The sequence below is a fragment of the Anolis sagrei genome, chromosome 4, assembly GCF_037176765.1.
Source record: "Anolis sagrei isolate rAnoSag1 chromosome 4, rAnoSag1.mat, whole genome shotgun sequence".
NCBI classification, from domain to species: Eukaryota; Metazoa; Chordata; class Lepidosauria; order Squamata; family Dactyloidae; genus Anolis; species Anolis sagrei.
Window position 1 is genome coordinate 2,808,855 of NC_090024.1, and position 6,024 is coordinate 2,814,878.

At 50.7% G+C, this 6,024-nt stretch overlaps 1 long non-coding RNA gene across 2 annotated transcripts; it reads right to left on the reverse strand.

Annotated features, from left to right (window-relative positions):
- Positions 1 to 3,123: 3,123 nt before the first annotated feature.
- LOC132772905 (uncharacterized) lies at positions 3,124 to 4,436 on the reverse strand. 2 transcript variants are annotated; one of them, XR_010909782.1, is made up of 3 exons: positions 4,357 to 4,436; positions 3,563 to 3,607; positions 3,124 to 3,336 (listed from the first exon to the last, which is right to left on the reverse strand). It is a non-coding gene; the product is annotated as an uncharacterized lncRNA (long non-coding RNA). The 2 variants fall into 2 exon arrangements; XR_009631293.2 differs by lacking the exon at positions 4,357 to 4,436 and adding an exon at positions 3,891 to 3,923.
- Positions 4,437 to 6,024: the final 1,588 nt, after the last annotated feature.

Here is a 6,024-nt window from a genome sequence, read left to right on the forward strand (position 1 = left end):
TTTGGGGAAAACAAACCTTGACATTTGGGAGTTGTAGTTGCTGGGATTTATAGTTCACCTACAATCAAAGAGCATTCTGAACTCCACCAATGATGGAATTGACCCAAACTTGGCACACAGAACACCCATGACCAACAAAAAATACTGTGTTTTCTGATGGTCTTTGGTGACCCCTCTGACACCCCCCTCGCAACACCCTCCCCCCCAGGGGTCCTCCGTGACATCCTGACCAAATTTCCTCCGTGACATCCTGACCAAATCATCTTGACTGAATCAATATATCCATTTCAAAGCAAGCCGGCTTGTGAGTGGCTATTTACTATTGCTATTTAGATCCTACAGTCTGATGTAGGATCTAATGGCCTTTCCAGGACCACATTGAGAAATGCTGGTCCTGGACTTCAGCCTTTGATGTGTGCCCCCCTCCCTCCAGATCAGAAAAGACCTGCTTGCCCATTCCATCTCTGGAAGTTAAGACACTGAGGCGGTGGTGCTGTTTGCTTGTCTTTATTGAAGGGGAAGGCGTGCATGGCATGCACACATGCGCCTTGTCCGGTCACAACGAGGCCCGCGAGTAAGAGCGAAAGGAAAAGCCAACCAAACACAAACACTACAGAAATCTAGGGAATGCCCCAAAAAGGTGCAAGGCAGTGGGGCAGGTGTGCATGCTTTTGGAGCCACGGTCCCCCACCCATATCCCCCCAAAACACTCAAAATGTACACATTGAATCCTGCCCTGTCCTGCTTTTGGGTGAATTAATGGCCCACAAAACCCCAAATGTGGGGATTATTGGGGTCGAGCGCTGAAATGGGGACTTGCAAACCGTCGTAGAATCATAGAATCAAGGAGTTGGAAGAGACCTCATGGGGCATCCAGTCCAACCCCCTGCCAAGAAGCAGGAATATTGCATTCAAATCACCCCTGACAGATGGCCATCCAGCCTCTGCTTAAAAGCTTCCAAAGAAGGAGCCTCCACCACACTCTGGGGCAGAGAGTTCCACTGCTGAACAGCTCTCACAGTCAGGAAGTTCTTCGTATTGGGAAACCCTCGGTCATTGACTCCTCATTAATTAGGAATAACAAGGATCATAATATGTCTATGTCTTTAGGATGTCGACATATTCCTGGACCAATTTCTGGTTGGGTCAGACATCTAGGAGAACTTTTTCCAACTGTTTACAAGAGATGAGGAATGAGGTTTCCTTCCCAGCCTTGCTGGCTCTTTCCAGCCTTTGAGTCATGGCAGTTCAAGTGGTATCGAACCGCATTAATTCCACAGTGTAGAGGTGCTTCTGGATGTGGGGCAAAGGAGTCTTCCCAGAATTATTTGTGATTATTTGAAAGGTGGCATTGTCACTATTGTCGAAGGCTTTCATGTCCGGAATCACTGGGTTGTGACGTTTCGCCTGCATCTATGGCAAGCATCTTCAGGGGTGGATGAGGATGCTTGCCATAGATGCAGGCGAAACGTCAAGAGAGAATGCCTCTGGACCATGGCCATATAGCCCGAAAAAACCAACAACAACCCATTGTTGCTATTACTTTTTTGTTGAAGGTCATTGAGAGCCTTAAGCACGCTATGGGGGTGTTGCTGGACTGCAGGTCCCATCGGATCAACCAAGTGGGGGATAATGGAAGTTGTATGTCAGGGGTCAATTTCTGACGGCATGAATTGAGTCAATTTTTGACGGCATGAAGACATCACAAGTTCCCTCCGTGACATCCTGACCGAATCATCTTGACTGAATCAATACATCCATTTCAAAGTAAGCCGGCTTGTGAGTGATTATTTAATATTGCTATTTAGATCCTACAGTCTGATGTAGGATCTAATGGCCTTTCCAGGACCACATTTTCTCGGCCATATTGGAGATGAACTGGCTGCCTGCAGCCATCTTCCTTCAAAGGAGGCAATCTAAGGGAACTGGAGTTGCTAATGTCATGCCTTGAAGGGTATTTTTCTCATACGGTGACTTTCTTCCTTGCTGTGTGCAGCTTGGCTCACTTGCCAGAGCCAGCTGGAGCATTGGGGCCTAAGGGCAGATATTCAGCACAGAGCTGTCTTGCACTACAAAGGTGATTTGGCTTTGGTTTGGGTTAGTTGGTACAGACTTGTTGGGTCTGTACTGACCTTTCAGGGGGTCAGACTAAATGACCTTAGTTTGGACACAGTTGTGGTGGGGAGAAGCTAAAGTGGGGAAAGACGCCTTTGGGTTTTGTCCGAGGGTCGGACTAGATGACCTTTAGCTAAGTGAGTAAAGAGGTCTTTGGGTTTTGTCCGAGGGTCAGACTAGATGACCTTTAGCTAAGTGGGCAAAAAGATCATTGGATCTTGTCTGGGGATCAGACTAGATGACCTTTAGCTAAGTGAGTAAAGAGGTCTTTGGGTTTTGTCGGAGGGTCAGACTAGATGACCTTTAGCTAAGTGGACAAAGGGGCCTTTGGGTTTTCTCCAAGGGTCAGACTAGATGACCTTTAACTAAGTGGGCTAAGAGGCTCTTGGGTTTTATCTGAGGGTCAGACTAGATGACCTTTCGCTAAGTGGACAAAGAGGCCTTTGGGTCTTGTCCAAGGGTCAGACTAGATGACCTTTAACTAAGTGGGCAATGAGACCTATGGGGTTTGTCCAAGGGTCAGACTAGATGACCTTTAGCTAAGTGGACAAAGAGGCCTTTGGGTCTTCTCCAAGGGTCAGACTAGATGACCTTTAGCTATGTGGGCATAGGGACCTTTGGGTCTTGTCTGAGGGTCAGACTAGATGACCTTTAATTAAGTGGGCATAGGGACCTTGGGTTTTTGGACTAGATGACCTTTAGCTAAGTAGACAAAGAGGCCTTTTGGTCTTGTCCAAGGGTCAGACTAGATGACCTTTAGCTAAGTGGGTAAATAGATCTTGGGTTGTGTCCGAGGGTCAGACTAGATGACCTCTAGCTAAGGGGCTTTTGAGCATGCCTTGAGAGTCTATAATGTAGGGGCTTGAAAGGAGCGCAAAGAGGGAATGGGCCAGTGTGAGGGTCCCCATGTGGCGTCCACTGCACCCCTACATTTGCATTGCATGCATACGCTAAGACCACTAATCTCTGGACGAAGGAGAAAGGCATGAAGGAAGGCGTCTTGATTGGGGATCCAGGTGGACAATGCTGTGAAGGCAGGAAAGTGCAGGAGGAAGCATGGCGCAAGGGCGGGCATGGGTTCGCTTCCCATTTGGGGCACCACAAGGTCATCAGCGAGGCAGGTGGCGATGAAGGAAGGAGGGAAGGAGGGTGGGCAGTAGTCCTCTTCACATGCCTAGAGAGCTGTGGGAGGATCCAAAGCAGGTCGTCAGCCCCTTCACCCTAGGGTTGCATGGAAAGACAGTGTTGAAAGGGGCACCCAGAGGCCATCCAGTCCAACCCCCATTCAGTCCAACCCATCCAGTCTCTACTCGGAAACCTCCAGAGCTTCCGTAGGATTCCCAAGCAGCTTGGTTGCCCTTCTCCAATCCGCAAAGAATGGAGGAAGAACCGCAGGGCGAGAGCGCTGCCTTGAAAGTGGATCTGAGTCTAGTTCTGGGATTCTTACCTTGGGATGAGAGCGCCTCCTCTGACTCTACTTCGTGGTCCTCACCTAAGGATGATAATAGAGTTGGAAGAGACCACATGGGGCCATCTAGTCCAACCTTCTGCCATATAGAAAAAGCACAATCAAAGCACCCCCAACAGATGGCCAGCGGAGGAAAACATTCCAGGAAGTTATGGGTCTTTTATGAAGTCTCCCCCCATAGAAGACCCCATATCCCCCTGGCCTTGGGCCCAATCTCCGCTGACCATTGTCACCAAGGAAGGCTCAGTGAGCAAAGGTCCACTCAAGGCCCTTGTCCTTCAAACCCAAAACACCGAGAAGAACTTACTTTCTTGAGACTCGTGAGAATGGATCATTGCATAGAAAAAGCACCCCCAACAGATGGCCAGCGGAGGAAAACTTTCCGGGAAGTTATGGGTCTTTTATGAAGTCTCCCCCCATAGAAGACCCCCTATCCCCCCTGGCCTTGGGCCCAATCTCCGCTGACCGTTGTCACCAAGGAAGGGTCCACTCAAGGCCCTTGTCCTTCAAACCCAAAACACCGAGAACTTACTTTCTTGAGACTCGTGAGAATGGATCATTGCATAGAAAAAGCACCCCCAACAGATGGCCAGGGGAGGAAAACTTTCTGGAAAGTTATGGGTCTTTTATGAAGTCTCTCCCCAGAAAAGACCCCACATCCCCCTGGCCTTGGGACCAATCTCCGCTGACCATTGTCACCAAGGAAGGCTCAGTAAGCAAAGGTCCACTCAAGGCCCTTGTCCTTCAAACCCAAAACACCGAGAAGAACTTACTTTCTTGAGACTCGTGAGAATGGATCGTTGCATCCGCAGCTGGACCTGCAAAAGACACAAGTGTGTGTGTGGTTCCATGATGGAATGGGGTTCAAATGGATGGTCTTTAGCCAACTAAATGGCTGGTGAAAGGACCTTCTAAAGACCCTCTAAAGACCATCCAGACCAACCCTATTCCACCAAGAGATAGTCATCCATCCACTATGACGAAGCCTCCAGAGAAGGAGCCTTCAGCAGCTTCCCAGAGTTGTAAGGGATTCCCAGTTTCCATGTAGACTGGATCCCTTCTGCAAGGTGGGAGGACACCATCCAAGCCCTCCCAGGAGATAGCCACCCAGTCTCTATGACGTAGCCTCCAGAGAAGGAGCATCTACCAGCTTCTCAGAGTTGGAAGAGATTCCCAGTTTCCATGTAGACTGGATCCCTTCTGCAAGGCAGGAGGACACCATCCAAGCCCTCCCAAGAGATAGCCACCCAGTCTCTATGACGAAGCCTCCAGAGAAGGAGTCTCCACCAGCTTCCCAGAGTTGGAAGACTGGATCCCTTCTGCAAGGCAGGAGAACACCATCCAAGCCCTCCCAAGAGATAGCCACCCAGCCTCTATGACGAAGCCTCCAGAGAAGGAGTCTCCACCAGCTTCCCAGAGTTGGAAGACTGGATCCCTTCTGCAAGGCAGGAGGACACCATCCAAGCCCTCCCAAGAGATAGCCACCCAGCCTCTATGACGAAGCCTCCAGAGAAGGAGTCTCCACCAGCTTCCCAGAGTTGGAAGATTGGATCCCTTCTGCAAGGCAGGAGGACACCATCCAAGCCCTCCCAAGAGATAGCCACCCAGTCTCTATGACGAAGCCTCCAGAGAAGGAGTCTCCACCAGCTTCCCAGAGTTGGAAGATTGGATCCCTTCTGCAAGGCAGGAGGACACCATCCAAGCCCTCCCAAGAGATAGCCACCCAGTCTCTATGACGAAGCCTCCAGAGAAGGAGTCTCCACCAGCTTCCCAGAGTTGGAAGATTGGATCCCTTCTGCAAGGCAGGAGGACACCATCCAAGCCCTCCCAAGAGATAGCCACCCAGTCTCTATGACGAAGCCTCCAGAGAAGGAGTCTCCACCAGCGTCCCAGAGTTGGAAGACTGGATCCCTTCTGCAAGGCAGGAGGACACCATCCAAGCCCTCCCAAGAGATAGCCACCCAGCCTCTATGACGAAGCCTCCAGAGAAGGAGTCTCCACCAGCTTCCCAGAGTTGGAAGACTGGATCCCTTCTGCAAGGCAGGAGGACACCATCCAAGCCCTCCCAAGAGATAGCCACCCAGCCTCTATGACGAAGCCTCCAGAGAAGGAGTCTCCACCAGCTTCCCAGAGTTGGAAGACTGGATCCCTTCTGCAAGGCAGGAGGACACCATCCAAGCCCTCCCATAGAGCCACCCAGTCTCTATGACGAAGCCTCCAGAGAAGGAGTCTCCACCAGCTTCCCAGAGTTGGAAGACTGGATCCCTTCTGCAAGGCAGGAGGACACCATCCAAGCCCTCCCAAGAGATAGCCACCCAGTCTCTATGACGAAGCCTCCAGAGAAGGAGTCTCCACCAGCTTCCCAGAGTTGGAAGACTGGATCCCTTCTGCAAGGCAGGAGGACACCATCCAAGCCCTCCCAAGAGATAGCCACCCAGCCT